At 41.9% G+C, this 21,760-nt stretch overlaps 1 long non-coding RNA gene across 1 annotated transcript; it reads right to left on the minus strand.

Moving 5' to 3' along the window:
• Nucleotides 1-8,887: 8,887 nt before the first annotated feature.
• LOC310694363 lies at nt 8,888-10,844 on the minus strand. Its single transcript, XR_014519623.1, has 2 exons — nt 10,770-10,844; nt 8,888-9,330 (listed from the first exon to the last, which is right to left on the minus strand). It is a non-coding gene; the product is annotated as an uncharacterized lncRNA (long non-coding RNA).
• Nucleotides 10,845-21,760: the final 10,916 nt, after the last annotated feature.

Here is a 21,760-nt window from a genome sequence, read left to right on the forward strand (position 1 = left end):
TTCCGGAGGGAGGATCCTGCCTATGGGATGAAACACCAGGCAGAACAAATGAGTACGGATGGTGAACTCACACCTTGGGACAGGATGGATATTATATTATAGGACATGACGCTAGCAGTTAATTGGGACCTTCTGGAAAGGAATTGTATAAAAAGCCCTGAAATGTCAGGAGACAACATCAGCCTCCTCCAACACTGAGACACTCCAGTCGAATTCTGCTCTTTGAAGAATCAGGTAAGTTTAACCAAGATGCATTCTAGCATATTCAGAATCTTTGAATTCCATCAGCTTTTGGGGAGAAATTTAGTCACTGAATGCTAAATTTTTTGGTGTTTCTTTTGTGGGATACTGCAAGATGGAAATTGGTGGTAGGACCTAGGAGGGACATGTGAAGATGTATGCTGAGGTCAAAGCAGGCAGAGATTCAACAGGATTACCTTGTTTTAGAGGGCAAGGTAATCTAGATTTTGATGTATTGATTTTAATGTATCCATGCTCAATCCCTGAAGTTTTCTGGGGAGTCCCTGTAAGGAATCCCCTATGACTTGGATTGTTGTTGTTTAGTCGTTTAGTCGTGTCCAACTCGTCATGACCCCATGGACCAGAGCATGCCAGGCACTCCTGTCTTCCACTGCTTCCTGCAGTTTGGTCAAACTCATGTCAGTAGTTTCGAGAACACAGTCCAACCATCTCATCCTCTGGTTGGTATTGGTGCCCACGGGGAGCCAAGGGACACCTGAGACTGGGTACTGTTGAGTGGAAGGGAGGGCAGAAATTCAAGAATATTGGTTCAGGTAGTTTAGCAAATGGGTGGGGTTTACACTGTCATGTAATGAGTAGCAATAACTCGGTAATAACCAGGTCATTGGGGGATGGTATCCCATGACAATAACTTTTAACACATTGCAAACTGTTCATTGCAAAGTACTAGAATTCAGTCAACTAAACCCTATTCATATTAGTTCCAATGAAATTATCTGACCCTAAATTATCAGCACTATACAGTTATAGCACTATAATATCTCGTGAAAAATAAGGAAACTTGTGAACTGTACTTTTTAAGGTGCTTAGAGTTAATAGGGGGCACATTTTCCCCTGATAGTGTTTCTTGGGAAGAGGAAAATCAAATAACTTATAATATTATAGTACTGTATGGGGAAGAGAGGGCTCCTAACAGCTCTCAGAACCTGATAACAAACCACCATTTCCCAGGATCCTTTGAAGGAAGTCATGACTATTTGAAGTAAAAAGATATTGTTGTGCTTGGGCCCTGCTTGTGGGATACAGATAGGGGCATCTGGTTGGCCGCAGGAAGAACAGGACACAGGACGAGATATGCCATTAACCTGATTCAGCAGACTCTTCTTATGTTATTTTAATGCTTTTCTTTAGATCCATTCAGCAAATATGTCTTGTGGAAAGACCCAGTGCTACAGTAAATGCCCTACCTCCACCGTCACCATTCAGCCACCACCGTTCACTATATGCATTCCGGGCCCAGCTCTCCACTGTTCTGACCAGCCTCTCTGCGTTGATCAATGCAACCCTTGTGCTCCCGCTCTGTGCTGCGAGGGAAATGTGGGATGTGGCTCCATCTCCGCTGGTGCAGCCATCTCCCAGAGCCTTTGTTCTCCGCTGTCGCTACCCAGAAGTGACCCTTGCCGAAGATTCTAAGGACCCTCAACTCAGGCACAGAATGAACATTCGAAGAAGACTATGGAAAAAAAATCAGAAAATTGCATTCATAACTGGGATGTTCAGAATTTCTGAGTTTGCCAGCATAAGTTCACATGTATCCAATCCTACTCCTATCCAGAACAGACCAGCTGATAATATTTGCAGCTTCTGATTCACCCAAGGTTCCAACCAATCTGAAAAGCACTATTGTGTGCCATTTCCTTTATAAAAAAAGGAACATAAAACTCCAACAAATTATGTAGCTCGGTCACTTGCAGATATCTGATGGACTTCTCACATGTCTCCCAATCTTTTGGCTGCAATCTTTTGCTTTCTCATTAGTAATGTTTGCATTTAAGTAACCTCCTTGTCTGGACTGGCATTTGGGTGCCACCTGAAACTATGGAAAGGTTATTTGCTTCTGCTTCTCAATAATAGTAATAAAACTTCCTAGTGTATCAACACCTGCAGTTTCCTTGTAGTGTCATTTGACCTTTCGGGTTTCTATCCCAGATGGTGTTCCACTGGGGAAATGAATAAACCACAACACAGAACAGCAATACCAGGAACATGGGAGCTGCCTCATATTGAATCAGACCACTGGTGTATCTAGCTCAGTATTGTCTACACTGAGTGGGAGATGTTCTCCAGGGTTTTAAGGAGGGGACATTCCCAGTCAAGGATAGAACCTGGGACCTTCTGCATTGGATCTACCACTGAGCTGTGTCCCTTTTTTAAAAAGTAAAACAAGATTCTAATTCTCTTGGTTTTGGATTTAAGTCTGATTTAAGTGACATCATGGGAAGAGGAAACCGTCCCCCCCGATGAAAATAGGGATGTCCTATTTAATAATAATAATAATAATAATAATAATAATAATAATAATAATACAGTGGTGCCCCACAAGACGAATGCCTCGCAAGATGAAAAACTCGCTAGACGAAAGGGTTTTGCGGTTTTTGAGCTGCTTCGCAAGACAAATTTCCCTATGGGCTTGCTTCGCAAGACGAAAACGTCTTGCAAGTTTGTTTCCTTTTTCTTAACACCGTTAATACAGTTGCGACTTGACTTCGAGGAACAACTCATAGAACGCGGTGTGGTAGCCTTTTTTGAGGTTTTTGAAGACTTTGGTGATTTTTGAAGCTTTTCCAAAACTTTTCCGACACTGTGCTTCGCAAGATGAAAAATTCGCTAGACGAAAAAACTCACGAAACGAATTAATTCCATCTTGCGAGGCACCACTGTACCCCCGCCATCTGACTGGGTTGCCAAAGCCACTCTGGGTGGCTTTCAACATTAATAAAAACATAATAAAACATTAAACCTTAAAAAAAACACACGTCCCTAGACAGGGCTGCCTTAAGATGTCTTGTAAAGATTGCATAGTTACTTGTCTCCTTGGCTTGGTGGTCATTTAACTCCATACCCTCCAACCAGAGTGGTTTTTTTTTTCCAGCTGGAACTCACTGGAGCTCGGTTCCGGCACCTCTCGGGGGGAGCCATTTTCATTCTAAGGGGAAAAGGAAGGGTGATGATGGTGAGTTGAAACACCTCTTTGTCTAGAAAAATAGCACTGCCTTCAGCTTTTCTCTGATGAAAATAGTGATGTCCTAATGAAAAGCAGGACATTCCGGGATCAAATCTGAAAAATTCTAGAAAAATAGCACTACCGTCATCTTTGCTCTGATGAATATAGAAGAAGAAGAAGAAGAAGAAGAAGAAGAAGAAGAAGAAGAGGAGGAGGAGGAGGAGGAGGAGGAGGAGGAGGAGGAGGAGGAGGAGGAGGAGGAGTTTGGATTTGATATCCCACTTTATCACTACCCGAAGGAGTCTCAAAGTGGCTAACATTCTCCTTTCCCTTCCTCCCCCACAACAAACACTCTGTGAGGTGCATGGGGCTGAGAGACTTCAAAGAAGTGTGATTAGCCCAAAGTCACCCAGCAGCTGCATGCGGAGGAGCGGAGATGCAAACCCGGTTCACCAGATTAGGAGTCTACTGCTCTTAACCACTACACCACACTGGCTCTCGCACTAGCACTGCCTCCAGCTTTTCTCTGATGAAAATAGGGATGTCCTAAGGAAAAGTGGGACATTCAGGGATCAAATCTGAAACCAGGACGGCTTCTGTAAATCTGGGGTAGTCCCTGGAAAATAGGGACACTTGGAGGGTCTGCATTTAGTATTTTCTAATGGGTGGAAAAAAGAGTTGTTTTATGTGACATCACATTAATTGGTAGAATCCGTTCTTTGGAAACTCTGTTTCCCAAGATATGAGCTATCTAAGACAAAACAGCAATTAAGGCAACCCCAGTTTTTTGTCACAAGTGATTTCTGATGAATACCAACAATACTGAGGAAAGGTCTGAATGAAGACCACAGCTGAGCTATTCCTAGATTAGCCCAGGATATGATTGCTATTTCTATTAAGTCAATGGGATCATATTTTGTCTAATAAGGGGTCATATTAGGGCAGGTGTTGCCAAACTACATCTCCCATCATCCCTAGCCTTTGTCCATGCTTGCTACAGCGGATGGGGGTTGTAGTTTAGCAACATTTGCAGAGGCAAAGATTCCCCGGCATTGTCTTAGAGTTTCCAATGGGGCAGAGGATGGTGATCAAATACAGTAAGTAACTAGTTCAACCCATTGACTTATTTCCTGGAAATATCTCCTGGGGCTTACTTGGGTGTCTTTTTGGCAACAAAAGTCTCCATTCATCTCAGCTTATTTATCAAAAAAATAAATCTTAAGCATTTTGGCTGTTTGGGGAAAGTGCCAAATGTGTTCATTAAGATTTATTTACGCTCAGATACACGTGCAAATTACAAGATTTACAGCCCTGGATTCTTAAACTCTTATTCATTGTTACAACAAGTTTCATTGTGGATCATGTTTCTCCAACCCAGATAAATTTAAGCAATTTATAGCCCTAGAGAGCAATCCCCCCCCCTTTAAAAATTGACACTGGCATTTGCTTTTTCATTTAAAATATATGCATGCTACCGAAAGCTCTCTAAAGGCAGTTTCTAAATAGTATTGCTACTAATACCAGATACAAACATCACTGCTCCAGAGAAACATGTTGACTCAATTTTAAAAGCATAGAATTATCCCCTCCTCATATCAGAGAGGATACAAAGAGAGTGTAAGGTAAAATGAATGAAACAAAAGAAAAAAACATCAGTTTAGGAAGTATCAAAATCCAAGATCGCAATGTTATAGCAGGCAGAAAGTTTTCTATGCTTCTGGGAGATGTCTTTTGTTTCCTCTTTGCTTGCATAAAACAATAAAGCAGCACCCCTCTGCCTCAAAAGAATCTTTTTATTTCATTCCTTTAGCCAGATGCAGTTTCACTGTTCATTTTTCCACCAGAGCAACTCACCAAACCGGTTTATAACAATTAGCTTACATGGAGCCCTTTACGTTCTTCCGATATTGTGCAACAGCAAGCCAGGCAGCTGCAAGATGACAACCTGTCAGAGGTTTGAAATGACAATCCAGCTTGTTTAACGGGGCTAATTCTGGAGACTTCAGTGGTTATTTCAGGAATTTCTGCAATTTCTCAAACATTAATGAAACAACAATCATAAAAGAAGCGCCTATCTCAAGGCTGGATAGAAAAGATTATTTTACTCAGATAATTTAGCCTGCCATTTAAACCACACTACTACCACTCAGGCTTTACTGATTGGTGGAGTAAGTGTCGCTCTGCCATCCAAATGCACTGAGGTTGAGAAGGGGGCAGTAACTCCGCCATCCTTGAGCTGGCACAGCAATCAGACCTGGCACTGTGATACCAGTGAGACTGGCTCAAGACCCACTGGGCTTCAGCCCAGCATTACCTCTCCCCACTGGCAAAAGATTTCTGGACTGCAAGGAGCTGGACTAGGTGACCCTCGTGGGGCGTCCAACTTGACAATTCTACGATTCTATGAATCTATGGAAAACCTCCAGAATGCCCTGTTTTGGAGCCTTCTGCTCCCTGCAGCCAGCAAGTACCCTGCCAGCTGCACGTCCACCTGCAGGTTTAGCCAGCAGAGTTGGCTGGAGGGGAGAAATGAGCGGATCTGTTTCTTTCGGGGACCATGCTGCGGAGGGCTGGACTGAGGTGGGAGCCTCTCCCTGCTCCTGCTCCAGATCCTGAATCTTCCCAGGAGCAGGAGGACAGTATGGATTTGGAACAGTGGTTTGCAGAGGGACATAGTTCAGAAGGCAGAAGCTGGGATATACTGGATGCTGAACAGCTAGGAGGAGAAACACTGCTTATCTACAGCCATGGGGGAGGAAGCCAGTTCCTGGAAGCCTGACAGGTTCTCATCCTTCCAAACACGTCTCCACATTAGTTTGCAATTTTGTTTTTAAAGACATTCAGATGAAATGAACGCTAACTTACTTCCAAATTGTTGTTTAGTCATTTAGTCATGTCTGACCCCATGGACCAGAGCACGCCAGGCACTCCTGTCTTCCACTGTCTCCCGCAGTTTGGCCAAACTCATGCTGGTAGCCTTGAAAACACCATCCAACCATCTCATCCTCTGTCATCCCCCTCTCCTTGTGCCCTCAATCTTTCCCAACATCAGGGTCTTTTCCAGGGAGTCTTCTCTTCTCACGAGGTGGCCAAAGTATTGGAGTCTCAGCTTCAGGATCTGTCCTTCCAGTGAGCACTCAGGGCTGATTTCCTGAAGAATGGATACATTTGATCTTCTTGCAGTCCATGGGACTCTCAAGAGTCTCCTCCAGCACCATAAAAAAGCATCAATTCTTCGGCGATCAGCCTTCTTTATGGTCCAGCTCTCACTTCCATACATCACTACTGAGAAAACCATGGCTTTAACTATATGGACCTTTGAATACACTGGTACCTTGGTTTATGAACTTAATCCGATCCGGAAGTCCCTTCTTAAACCAAAACCGTTCATAAACTAAGGCGTGCTTTCCCTAAAGAGGCCTCCTGCTGCCGGTGACCTTCCACCATTCGGATTCCGTTCTTAGACCGAAGTAAAATTTTCAAACCAAGACACTATTTCCGGTTTTGCAGAGTTTGTAAACCAAATCGTTCTTAAACCGGACTGTTCTTAAACCAAGGTACCACTGTATTGAATTCTAGCAGTCTCATAGCCAATGATGCTCAGGAGTTCTAAGAAACCAAATCAGAGAAGTAAAAAAGAAAAGAAAAACTGTTTGTTTATTTAGTCACCACATTCTGTCTTATAGAGAGCTCTGAAAGGTCCCCTTGTTACAGTAAAAGAAATATGAGCACAGTGATTTATCCCAGTAATAAATGCTTTAGTGATAAGCAGCACAATCTAGGAGATGGAGAGGGTTTACCAGCGTGGGGGAGCAAGAACAGATAACACAAAACAACACTGCAGTGGGACAGCTCAGATGGTAGAACATGAAACTCTTGGGCTTGTGGGTAGAGCTCCACATTGGGCAAAGAGATCCCCACATTGCTGTGGGTGACCCTCGTGGTCCCTTCCAACTCTACAATTCTATGAATGTGTTTCACTGCAGAAGTTCCTACTGCTGTTCTTCACAAAGCAGTTGGCTTTGACAGCCATTGTGAAGGAACGGAAGCCCAGCCCAGCTAGTGAAAGCAGGGGTGAGTGGAAATGGTCGAGATTCACTGGGGAACTCATGGTTGGGATGCAGCTTGTGAATTCTTTAGCTATGTATTGGAAGGGAGTAGTTTTGAAGTTTTGCTTTTGAATTATGGTGCTGGAGGAGACTCTTGAGAGTCCCATGGACTGCAAGAAGATCAAACCTATCCATTCTTAAGGTAATCAGCCCTGAGTGCTCACTGGAAGGACAGATCCTGAAGCTGAGGCTCCAGTACTTTGGTCACCTCATGAGAAGAGAAGACTCCCTGGAAAAGACCCTGATGTTGGGAAAGATGGAGGGCACAAGGAGAAGGGGGCAATAGAGGATGAGATGGTTGGACAGTGTTCTCGAAGCTACGAACATGAGTTTGACCAAACTGCGGGAGGCAGTGGAAGACAGGAGTGCCCGGCATGCTCTAGTCCATGGGGTCACGAAGAGTCGGACACAACTAAATGACTAAACAACAACAAAGTTTTGAAGTGTGAGAAAGGGGACAGTTTATTTCCTCATTACCTCTGTCCCCGCATCTCTAGCACACATGTGTGAGAGAAATAAAGTTTGCAGAATCCTCAATTACTCCATGCTACTTTACTCAAAATTCTGCTATTGTTTAATTCTGTAAAGTTCTGCAATGGTCCTCCATCCCTGCTTTATTCAGATCTCTGCTATTGTTTAAAGCCATGGTTTTCCTCTGTGTTCCTTCATCACTGCTTTATTCAAACTTCTGATGGTGTTTTAAACCACCACTTTTCCCCCTCTCAGTCTAACTCCCTTCTCACTGTCATACCACGACTGCTGCTGTTGTACAACTTGCCTTTACTTTTTCTCTCATCCCCTGCTCTAACTTCATGCAATTTCAGGATTAGCAAGCATTTCCAGCAGAGGCTGCTATCTGACTTCACACAAATCAAAAATTTTGATGTGGCACTGCAGCTCCTCAGATGCGGGCTGCGTGATGACATGATAATATTTTTATTATATATAGTGATATCATTGGACCATGTAGCTCAGTATTGCCTGCAATGGCTGACTGTGAGTCAGGGGTCCTTCCCAGCACTAACTGCAACTATCAGGGACTAAACCTGCAACCACTTTCATGCACAGAAAATGCTCTACCACTGAGCTACAACCCTTCCCCTGTTCAGGAGACTCAGGCAGAATTGCTGGGTGTGTTGTCACCCTGAGTGTCTTTCAACCTGAGGCAATTGCTTTGCTGTCTAACGAAAGGGCCAGCTCTACAATCCGCTATCAGCTCTTAGGGGCTTCCAAGAAACTGTGTGTTTTAGCATTTAGTTCCCTACAAATAGATTATTTCTGTTTCACTTTTAAACAGAAGCTTGATACAGTGGTACCTTGGGTTAAGTACTTAATTTGTTCCAGAGGTCCGTTCTTAACCTGAAACCGTTCTTAACCTGAAGCACCACTTTAGCTAATGTGGCCTCCCGCTACTGCCGTGCCGCCAGAGCACAATTTCTGTCCTCATCCTGAAGCAAAGTTCTTAACCTGAGGTACTATTTCTGGGTTAGCAGAGTATGTTACCTGAAACGTATGTAACCCGAGGTACCACTGTATATATGTGAAATATATGACAACAGCAGAAAACTGGAAGTTTTGATGCAGTGAATACTTTATTTTGAAAGAGTCGAGAGACACATTTCAACAACTTGAATTTTCAGTGGATCTAACATTTTGATTTCTTATTCCATGGTCTTCACAATATTCGTTCTGTGCTCTGTGTTTTGGAGTTTAGAATCGCTGGCATGGACTGCATCCACTCAGGCCTCCGGACTGCATTTTCTGAGAATAGATGCCTGTGGCGCTCAGACGGGAGGTTGCACCATATCCACCAAAGGCTGCTCCTTCATTGGAGGTAATCATACGAGCACAGGGGTTGTATTGCTCAATGCAGAGTGGTTGGTCGGGGCAGTAGAGAGCTGGCCCAGGGATGGTCAGGACAAAGGGAGGTGGCTGAATCGTGACGGTGGAGGCAGGGCAGCTGGCGAAGCATTGGTTATATTCGGCAGACATCGTTGCTGAAGTGGTTGTGTGGATCTGAGGAGAAACATCAGGTGCGGGGTTGACAAAGTGTACAACGGTCAATGATAATATAATTTCACAGTGTTCAGGTCCCTCAACAGATCTTTAAAAACATATGAAACTTCAGAGGTGGGCAGAAAAATATAGTGATGAATGGGAGCCAGGTTGTATAATACCCCACTTGCGATTCCCAGCAACTGGCAATTAGAGGTAAAGTACCTTTGACAGTGGAGGTTCAACACAGTCATTGTGGCTTCTGGCCATTAATAAAGTTATCTTCCAGGTTGCCAATGTTAGTTGTACTCAAAGTAAACCCATGGAAATCAATGGACATGAATAATTTTGTTTGGGGAATGTCAATATGGTATCCTTCAGGTGTTGTGGAGTTCAACTCTCATCATCCCCACCCAACATGACCAATAGCCAGGGACAATCAGAGGTGTAGTCCAAACCATTTTGAGTGCAATATGTTTGCTACCCTTGCCTTAGGTCCATTCATAACAGTTGGTCTACTCTCCTTTAGTTGAATACAACCCATAAAAAATTAAAATAGCAGTAACATCATTATTTTTAATATAGCTTATTGGAAACCTTCCACCAAGAGCAAGGACATTTAATTCTAATCATTATTGGTAAATCTACACCCCCTCCACTACCTTGAATCAGTGTTCAGTTTCTGCCCAATAATACAGAACTGTCCCTAGACCACCATCCTAAGACATTCCAAACATTATATGGGCTTATTAACAACATTCTACGACTTAATCTTCCCTTTGTACAAATTGAAAATGGGTATGAAAGCTGAAACAAAGAACAGAGCATGTCAACTGAGAAAAATGGCTCTGCTATGGTCTATTTCTCTTCTTAATTTCCACTTCCAGTTCTGCTAGCCAGAAAAGATCGCAAATATATAATGCTGAATAATTGAATTTATTATTTCGGTCACAGACCAGTTCCAGCCCACATACAATATCAAGGAAGTGATAAAACATGATAGGGATACATTTGAATTTGCAATTAGGTATAACAGGGACAGTACAGATCTATATATTTAAAAATATATAAATTAAAACTTAGTTACTAAGATATAACCTAAAATTATCATTTAAGGCCTTAATCATTGTGATAGCACGGCTTGTTCCCTACGTTTTATGTCAATCACACAGAATTTGACTACCCTTAATGTGATCTCAGGATCCTTGTCCTCTACCAGGGATTTTAGACATTGAAGTTCAGATTCATTTGGAGATTTTTGCATAGCAGGGGTAATAAATACCGAACGTATATCCCGGTAGAAAAGGCAGCCTAACAAGGCATGAGAATGCTGAATAATTAACAAATGGCAAGTTCTAAGAAAGTAAATATAAGATTGTCAGGAGGTATTGCAAGTATCAATAGATATTTTTCAAGAATTCATGCAAAATAATTGCATGAATTATTGTAGCATGACTTACCAGGCTCTGCAGTAAAAGGAACTCGAGTGGAGTGTCTCCGTGCTGAAGGAATCTGGTGTTGCTGCTGTGTCTTTTTGGGGTTTTTATACATGGTTACCAAGAGGGTGGTGCCTTTTATTTTCATAAGGTTCTAATTCATTGCTAAAAAAATGTTTGGCCTACAAGTAACACCCAAGTAGTTTCAAGGAGTGTTTTCACCATTCATAACTCTTCTTGCTCATTGTTGATGTTTCACCCTATAGGTGGGGTCCTACGTGTGGAAATTGCCCTGGGTCAATTGTTCCAAAAGCGCTTTTGGGTGTTGGTGCTTTCTGAGTTCAATCTTATGCTAAACAGAACTGTCCGAGTCTTTTGTGACTCTTCTTTGGTGCAGATAACAGATGAGGAATTTCAAGCATAGGAGAAGGATATATGGAAGCTAAGAAAAAAACAAATCTCCCATATATCTAAAACCCGAGGTGGCTTCATCAAGAGGATTACAGCAGGCATAGGCAAACTCAGCCGTCCAGATGTTTTGGGACTATAACCTCCATCATCCCTAGCTAACAGGACCAGTGGTCAGGAATGATGGGAATTGTAGTCCCAAAACATCTGGAGGGCTCAGTTTGCCTATGCCTGGATTGTAGAATTGGATTGTGTTCAACCCCGGTCCAAATCTGGAGATTTTGCTTGACCAGCTGTCAACTATTATACAATATTGAAAGACAAAATATATACATATTCCTTGGCTAATAGAACTTGTTCCCCCATGGAACATGGGATTTTGCTGAGTTATGGTGCGTCCAGATTCTTATTTGATTTATGTAAGAATATGAGCTCGGAAAGTATTTACACTAGAAAGATTTCATTTTTTTCCAAATTTCAGGGCAGCTTTTCAATAATTCCATTCTCAAATAGATTGTGTCCGTGTAATGTAGGAGGCACTGAGACTCTGACATGTGTATTATAACTAATATTGTGGCATGACATGCCATATAATTTACTCTCTTCTAACTAGTTTGCTAAGGCATTCAGGTGAAAATTTGTTAATGCATTTTTTATTTAATATCAGCTCAAATATCACTAAGCATGCCAGGCACATAAGAAATGAAATGACCAATTTTATTGCTTTGTCTGGGGAAATTGCATTTCCTGTATAGTATCAGTTGGGCTCTATATTTTACCCTGACTGTAACAAAACTACTGATTGACTGATAAATTTATACGCCAAGATGACAGAATCTGTGATTTCAACTGTGGATTTTGTAATAATGACATTTCTTTTCATAGGCATATTATTTCGTGGATGCATTTCTTGAAGCTTCCGGTTTTTGCATATCCTTTAATGTATTTATTATTCCTGATTTTTAATGTTTTGCGATACTTGTAAACCGCTTAGATTTTTCTTCTAAAAATAAGTGGCATATACCAAAACAATTCACCACCCCAACCCAGCCAAGTAATGGGCACAAATATTGCGTTCAAATGTGCAGAACGTTTTTATTAGTGAAAAGAGCATAGGAAAAAAGCAGAAAATTGGGTGAAATTGTTCCACAAAACAGCGTATTAGACAAAACTATAGACATTTATGTATTATGAAAAAAAATCACTTAAAAATGACAATTCCCCCCCCCCCCGGACATTTAAAAATAATGCAAACTGGTTTAAAATGTGGAGAACTGAAGACTGGAATAACATGAAGCTGAGAGAAAGCAAACTTGTCTGATTAGCCCTTCCCTGCCCTCCTGGCTAAGCTGGCAGATGGGAGTGTTGCTGTCAGGATGTTACAAAAACTATTTCTCAGGATGGAAGTCCTTTGCAACCTTTAAACATCAACCTCAAGCACGTGCAAAGGGCTGTTCAGGCTCTAGGCAAACCACAGGATCATTCTTCTGGGATGATAAAAGGACAAGTGCTGTACAACAGTGAAAAGGTTTAAAGCTTTATTGCCCTGTAATCCTTGCACAGTGTACTTAAGATTGGAAGAATGCAAAACTGAAACCAAAATCGAGAGATCTGCCCATCTCTGCCCTCCACCCTGCTCTCCTGGCTAAGCTGGTGCATGGGAGTGTTGCTGGCAGGATACCTGCAGGCAGCAGGGAGGGGAAGGCTCCAAAATGGGCATTCTGGAGGTGGGGTAGAACTGGCCTGGGTTCCACTGGACCTTGAGTTGTCATGTATTGGCACCAGGCCCCTTTGTTGCACCAACTCAAGAATGGCAATTTAATCAGGATTATTGATGTGACAATCATTCCACCACTCAATAAAGCCCCTGTGGTGGTACTGGTGGTGAGTTTGGATGACAGCCTAAATTAACTAAATAAATTGTTGTTGTTGTTGATGATGACGATATTTCTTTTTTATATTGCTGTTTATTTAATGTAGTGCTAGTGGTAGTAATAGTAGCAGTAGCAGTAGCAGTAGTACTTACTTGCAGAAATTGCCTTGAAAGAGCTTTACTCTTAAAGGCTAAGTACACTTCTTGTGGTGCTGAAGGAGACTCTTGAGAGTCCCATGGAATGCAAGAAGATCAAACCTATCCATTCTGAAGGAAATCAGAATGGGTGCTCACTGGAAGGGCAGATCCTGAATCTGAGGCTCCAATATTTTGGCCACCTCATGAGAAGAGAAAACTCCCTGGAAAAGACCCTGATGTTAGGAAAGATTGAGGTCACAAGGAGAAGGGGACGACAGAGGACAAGATGCTTGGAGAGTGTTCTCGAAGCTACCAACAACAACAACGCGACTAAACAGCAAACCACCACCTCCTCCTCCTCCTCCTCCTCCTCCTCCTCCTCTTCTTCTTCTTCTTCTTCTTCTTCTTCTTCTTCTTCTTCTTCTTCTTCTTCTTCTTCTTCTGTCACCCATCTGACTGGGCTGCCCCAGCCACTTTGGGCAGCTTCCAGCAAAATATTAAAAACCCTCAAACAGTAAAAACTTCCTCATACAAGGAATGCTTCCAAATTTCTTCGAAAAATCAGTTAGTTGTTTATTTCCTTGACATCTGATGGGAGGTCGTTCCACAGGGAAGGTGCCACTACCAAGAAGGCACTCTGCCTGATTCCCTGTAACTTCAGTTATCACAGTGAGTAGGCTCTCAGCGTCCAGGCTGAACAATGAGGATGGAGCTGCTCCTTCAGGTATGCAGGGCTGAAGCTGTTTAGGGCTTTAAAGGTCAGCACCAACATCTTAAAAAAAAAAACCCACAACCTTTTTTATTTGTAATATATAACAACATTATGTAAAAATAAATAAATCAGTACATACAAGTCATATTTGGTTGGGTTTGTCTGATATACAAGACTACCCTATGTGTCATTATTCTTATTTTAATAATACAGAACTTAGGGGATAGTTCATATACCACTGTTTCCTCTTAGCCAATCAAGACCTTTTAGGAAAGTTTTTGTGAAGCTGGTGTTGAGCTCCAAGTTTTACTAGCTGTTGACCATAGAACAAATCCATACCACTGTCCTACAAAATCACGTTCCACATTTGCTTGTTTTTTCCTTATCAATCTTTCCATTCAAGCATAATGCTGTTTTTTTGGTGTGTGTTCTCAAACTCTTCCTTCATAGCCAATTTCTTGCCACCACCCCACCCATCTAGCTGTAGCTGATAGCATTGTGATCATCTCTTTATATGCTGCATCTGAATTTTGCTCATCAAATATAGCTAACAATGGCATGGGGGGAAACTAAAACTGCTCTCCAGCCCTGTCAGTCACTTGTACGTCTGTAAGGAGGAGGAGGAACTGCTTGTTTATCATTCACACTCAAGTGTGTGGTAGGAGAAACATGATCTGCAATAAAACTTTACAAGCCACATTAAAATGATGAACAGGGGTTTAAGAATCCCGGATTGTAATCCTGTAATTTGCACATGGATATGAAAGTAAATAAAGGAAATAAAAATCTTTTGGAGACATTTGTCCTTCCCCCAAGCAGTAAATGTTCTTGAGAATGTCAAATATCAGACAAATAAAGTTTTCTGGTGCTATTGATACACAAGTCTACACCATGATATTCTCTGGTTGAAAGTCAATGGAGATGATTATTTCATCTACATACTTTACCATGTAGGAAGCTCTGAAACTGGTGGGGAACCTTTGGCCCTCCAGATATTGCCAGACTACAAATCCCATCTGCTCTAGCAAGCATGGCCAATGCCTAGGCATGATGATGCTGTAGTTCAACTTTTGGAGGGCCAAAAATTCTCAACCCCTGCTCTAAATGACTCTTATGACAGGGTGGGGGGATCTGATCCCAGTGACTTAATAGAAATGTTCTAATATGGACATTTCTGATCTGAGGTCTTACTTCAGTTCTTGGGCTAATATTTTCGGGTAATCATTTGAAATAACTCACAACAAAAACTGGGTTTGCCTTAATTGCAGTCTTGGCCCAGATGGCTCATATATTGGGAAACAGATATTCCACAGAACAGAAGCTATCAATTGTGCCATGAAATGTCTCTGTCACTCCCATTAGTTTGGAAGATGGTTTACTGCAGAGGGAGGTGGGTTGGTCATATGAAGAGAATGTGTGGTGCTTAATATGCCTGTTTGGGAAATGGATGAATCTAGAATAGCAACAAATTGGCTGGAAGCATTTTGGGAAGGAAGGGAATGTGAGTTCCCGGGAACATTACCACATCTTAGGGAATACATATGTTGGACAGACTTAACAAGCAAGGTGCCAAAGGGATAAATGTTTATTTGAGGCTCTAAATGTGTCATGTTTCAGACCAATATACACAAGGTGTGACTGCAAAGTTCGGTGAATGGTCACAGCAAGAAATATTTGAACATACATGCCTTACAGGCCTTCACAGTAGGCCCCCTCTGATACAATGCACCGTTGACAACGTTCGTAGAGCTGTTGGAATCTTCTGGAGAAGTCCTCTTTCCGTACTGCTTTCAGTTCCCTTGACACAGCAGCTTGGACATGAAATGTTGGAAAATCTGTACCCTTTCAGTGAAGATTTCAGTTTTGGAAAAAGAAAGAAATCCAGTGGGGCCAGATTGGGAGAATATGGAGGGTGGGACAACTCAGAAACCTCGGTAATGATTTCACATGGAATATGCAATTCTTCTGCCATCATCGGACAAATGCCAATTCTGCATCAATAACTCACAAACACTGTCTACATTTGCTGCCGTTCTGCTTGCCACCATTCTGCCAGACTAAGGGTCATCTTTGATGGTTGCTGTCCTTCACGGAAACGCATAAACCACTCACACACTGTCTTTCAAGTTACAGCTTCATCTCTGTACACAATTGTGAGCGTTTTGTGGGTTTCTGATGCTGATTGTATGTTTGAATATTTCTTGCTGTCCGATTTCTGTGACTATGCACTGAACTTTCTGGTCACACCTTGTATATTGGGTCTGAGTCAGAAGGGTGAGCTTCTCAGGACATCTTTCTTCAGGATTATGAAAGCATCCTTTGGTGATTTCTGAAGCAGCAGTGGTAAAAAGTGCTAGCTCAGTCTGAGGGAGGGCGAAAAAATATTTTCCTCTGAATTGGCTTCCTGATCCTATGTTTTTCTTTTGTTCTCTTTTGATGTAGCCCATAGTCTTCATGACACACACACAGAGACAGAGACAGAGAGAGATGCCATAAACTAAATATAGGTGATGATTAACCAATGAAACATTCTTGTATTGGTTCACAGACCTACAGAAACCTAACCAGGCCTGTCCAGACCTCGGGCTTGCCTGAAACAGCCCTTTGGAAATAGGCCAATGATTACAAATGATGGTTGCTAAGGATGGTTACAAATAAGGCCTGGCAAAGTGACTCTTTCAGTCTCCCCTTAGATGCCAGAGACTTAATTACAATTATACAGGCGCACCTGCCATCAGTTTTGCATAAATGACCCAGCACACCGCAGCTGAATGCTCTTGACAAAGGTTGCATCAACTCTTCCTGGAAGGATGATTAGGAAGTAAGCGAAGCCTTGAGGCATGACTCTTGACTTGAGGCATAACATTATTTCTTAAATATGCTTAGCTAAGTAATGGACATGGGAAATGACTTAGAATAATTATAGTAATTTCAGGGCCCTCCAGATTTGTCGTTCTTTAATTATTGTGTGAAGAGAGAGAGAATTGGTTCATCACACTTGGGAGACAGGCAGAAAAAGTTAAGAGGTCTTATTATTACTATTATTTTTAAAAGTCTGATCAAGAGGAATTCTTGCAAATCCTCTTTACTAGACTGGTTAACTTCAAGCTTGGAGGGGGTGGATGTGGCCCTCCATTCCTCTGTATATGACCCCCCAAGGTTTAACAATAATTTATAAATTACTGAAACCATCCCTTTGCAACTCCTCTGCTTTCCATAAGCAAATGTTCAAATATAATTAAGTTTCTCTTTCTTTAATAACAATCTTTGACACTAAATATTGAATCTGGTATCCTGAGAAGCATGGTATCAGAATATTATCCACTTCCCTTTCAATCTCATGTATTGTTAGGTATTGATAAAGGTTCTCCTTATGATTTAAAATCTTTTAGGCTACATAACTTTTTCTCCCTCCAACGAGCTATACCATAAGAGTCACACACATTTTTTTAAACCCCTGGATGATATTGTAACAGCAATAAGCGGGAAACTCCTGGGGCTAATTCTTAGCTCCTTTTACACAAACTTTTAAAAATGCTGATGTAAAACTGCTTTCAATCCAACACAGGTAATGAAATTTATGGGTTGTTGTTTTATTTTTAAAAAGGACACATTGTTAGTGGGGTTGAGTTCACGACTTGTTCTAATTCTTATTTTAACTTTTTGAAATTTTTAAATTGTTGTTAATTTTTCTTACTGGTAATTTTATTATTTTATCTCTTGTAAACTGCATAGAGAGGGTTTTTTTTAGAGTGAAGAAGTGTATACATTTTATGAACTAGCACACTAAATAAATGTATCTATTGTCTGTTGGGATCTTCATTCATAAATTCAATCAGATGATGCAATCATTTGATTGAAGTACTCATCCCGCATTCTGTGCTAATTTTTAAAACACTTTTTTTTTTTTAATCCTAAAACGTTTAGAATTAAAACTTAATAAATTTGACTGCTTTGCCATTTACATAGTTGCTTATTGGGAGCTATAACTGGGGGGAAAGGAAACAAATATAACAACCTGATTTAATTCAATTTCATAATTTTCTACTTATACATTATTTGTAATTTCATAGATCTGGGGTAGGAGAGTCTTTTTACTGAATGTTAGAAATTAAGAAACGGTAGAATTTAGATAACATTTGGGATATGAAGGGAAAATACTTACTTACTTACTTACTTATCAAACCTTTATTAGGCATTGTGCAAATAAAACCATAAAAGAGGAAATAACATATAAAAGCCTTGAAATATATATAAAAGGCAGCAGTTGGCTACATACATATATATATATATATATACATATAAAATCAGTGGTTTTCGTTGTTAACCTGCTCCTTGGAGGACTGCTACCAAAAACTCGGCTACCCCCGCCGTTACCCTTTGGTCGACGTCGGATAGGCAGAATCCCACACATTCACCTTGCTGGGGTTCCAGACCACCCAAAAGAGGGGACAGCACGCGTTGACGTGGGATACTGTACAATGGGCAATGAAAGAGAATATGCTCTACAGTGTCCGGGACATTCATAGAAAATACAAGCTGTAGAACTATGCCAGACAAGAAATTCCTGGCTTTTGCAAACCAGCCTGGCTAGGCTAGCTAAGTGCAGAGCCATTGAGAAACAAAGAGCCGGGTACTAGGCCATTGGGGCAATGCAAAAAGCTAGGTTCTTATTGTTCTAGGGGTCTCATATACAGTAAAGCATAATGCTGGTGGTCAACAAAAGGCTTAAACACCGTCTCAAGGAATTTTTTTTATTAAAGTAGTATAAACACCAACAATTGGGAAACACTTGCCTGCAAATGCTCCAACTGGAGAACAGCCTTTACAAAAGGTGTCATGGGCTTTGAAGACACTCGAACTCAGGATGCAAGGGAGAAACGTGCTAAGAGGAAGGCACACTTGGCAAATCCACATCATAATTAAAATTATTATTATTATTATTATTATTATTATTATTATTATTATTATTATTATTATCAACTCCTGCCAGGAAACCAATGTCCCCACTGTTGGGAGACGTGTGGATCCAGAATTGGCCTCCACAGTCACTTGCGGACTCATTGTTAAAACTGTGTTTATGGAAGACAATCTTACTCAGCTATGAGGGATTGCCAAAGAAGATACAAATATATATTGTGACATACACATTTTTAGAATAAAAATCACAATGTACTCGGTGGTCAGCTGGTGACAATGGAGAGGTTATCTAAACAGAAAAGGTTATCTACCCAGAAAATACACTGGGTGCATTCAGGGGGAGTAGTGCTCCGAGGGGGAGGGGGAATCAGGATTTTAGAGGTGCTTAGGTGGGGCATGGCCAAAAGAGGTTGGGAACCACTGGTCTAGAGTCTCCTGTTGGGGGCTGTGTTACTGGTTTTATGGCTCCAATGGTGTTAAATGGTTTTTCAATGGCTTTTAATCTGTGGGTTCAAAACTTTTGGTTTGGTTTTGTTCTTGTCTCAAATGAAAGGGCAAAGGATATGCCTGGGGAGAGAAGAACAGGCTGCTTCTGAAGACAGTTCAGAAACTCCAGCTGGTGCAGAATTCGTCCGTCAGGCTGCTCACTGGAGCAAGATGGTTTGAGCATATTCTTCTGATCCTGGGTGTCACCACTGAGGGGGGTGACAAAATGTTGGGCGGCACTCACCACGGGGCGAAGATGGCTGCCGAATACTTGAAGCAGGGTTTTGAGCTCAAAGGCCAACTCTAAGGCACGTTTCTGCTCTATAACCGACCCTTAGCATTTGTTTTTATCCTCTCTTCCTTTTCATTTCTTAATTCCTTTTAGTGCTTCATTTTGTTGCTTTAATTTATTGTTTCATCTCATTGTTTTATTGTTCTAACTCCCCTAAACTGTGGGCTGGGCTGAGCACTTTGCTAGGCAGTGCCAAACGCAAGGTCGAGCCAAAGTTTACAAGATATGAGTTATAAATTAAGCAATTGATTATCAGAACTGTTGATGAGCGAGCCCAGGGGGGCAGCTGCAGAGAGTCTCCAAAACGCTGCCTTCTGCTGGATGACACTGACTCTGGACTCGTAAACTCAAGGCCGCCACATTTGGAGATAATCGATTTCTGCAAACTGCCGACAAATAATCATAATTATTATGGTACTTACTAGAAAGAACTGAAAAGATCTGGGAATCATGCCAGATTCGTTAATCAGCTCCCCGGAACCCCGGGGGCAAAATCACACATTATTTTCTCCACGGGGCCTGCAGTGTACCCAAGTGATGCGGTGGCTTGGACGCCCGCAGGCTCTGCGGTCTGCCCGCTGCCTCCCCCCCCAACTGTAGGGCGGCGCAGTGGGAGGAGGCAGGCAGACTCCCCGGAGGCCCTGTGGAGCGTCCTGCCCCAGCTGGCCCCACCCCTGGGTACAGGGCACATGTGCTGCCCCGGGCGCCCAATTGGCTTGCTCCACTGCTGTCAAGAGCAGCCACCTCCCGTCCATCTGGTCTAGGTAACCACACACTAGCAGTGCTTCAGTCTTACATGGATTGAGCTTCAGTTTATTGCCTCTCATCCAGTCCTTTATTGAGACAGGGCAATAGTCCAGCACATCCACTGCCCCAACACCAGACGGAAAGGTGAAGTAGAGTTGAAAGCTCCCAAGGGCCAAACTAATACTCCTACAGTGATCAATTTTCTTCAAGAGACAGCAATTTTGTTTAACCTCTGAATCACATATTACTCAGTAATTTATTTTTGGCCAAGGTGCAATGCAGCTCCTCCAGTAATACTATGTGACTGTTTCAACCTGACAAAATTTTTATGTTATTTCCTCATTTTTTGTTAAAGTGGGAGAAGCACTGAACAATGTATCTGGGTGAGGCTGTAATATGGTATCCATCCACTGTGACCCTATAGGCTTTTTCTATCTCATACAATATAATATATAAAATTGGTACTATTGAATTAAGCAAATTTGCCAAAGTTTTTTTTTAAAAGGTACAGTGGTTACATACGCTTCAGGGTTACATACGCTTCAGGTTACACACTCCGCTAACCCAGAAATAGTGCTTCAGGTTAAGAACTTTGCTTCAGGTGGAGAACAGAAATCGTGCAGTGGTGGCACGGCAGCAGCAGGAGGCCCCATTAGCTAAAGTGGTCTTCAGGTTAAGAACAGTTTCAGGTTAAGTACGGACCTTCGGAATGAATTAAGTACTTAACCTGAGGTACCACTGTGTTCTGCTCCAGTCCCTTCTTTAATTCAATGCAGACTCCAATCATATTGCCTTAACGTATATTTTCTGCTTCTTCTAACCTAATTTTTAATGCCTGCATTCTCTTTTTAAAATTTCCTTAGAGTTTTTTTCATTAATTATAACCTGATTCATAGCTTTTGATTCAATTTTGGTGGTATCATCCAGGCAGGTTCTGAGACCAGCTTTTTGTGTGTGTGTCTCTAAAGGTGCCATTAGTTTCAATTATTGTTTTTTGAAGGGAGACCTATTGTTCTTTCGATGTTTGTCTGCAGACAGTTTTTCCGGGTCATATGGCCAGCATGGGGAAACCAGAAACTCTGTTTACCTTCCCGCCAGAGTGGTACCTATTTATCTACTTGCACTTTGACGTGCTTTTGAACTGCTAGGTTGGCAGGAGCTGGGACCGAGCAACAGGAGCTCACCCCGTCGCAGGGATTCGAACCACCGACCTTCCAATTGGCAAGCCCTAGGCTCTGTGGTTTAGACCACAACGCCACCCCCATCCCTATATTCAGCTCTTAGATCAGCTCTTAGATGCTTTAAAAAAAAGTACATACTTTAACACACCCAGGAATTTATACACACACACGCCACAGACAGATCATATTTGGGCTGCAGTAGTAGCCCTGCTTTACCTCAGAAACATCATATGAAAAAGAACAGCAGAGAACTTGGAA

The sequence above is a fragment of the Podarcis liolepis genome (assembly GCF_965112155.1).
Source record: "Podarcis liolepis genome assembly, chromosome: 15".
NCBI lineage: Eukaryota > Metazoa > Chordata > Lepidosauria > Squamata > Lacertidae > Podarcis > Podarcis liolepis.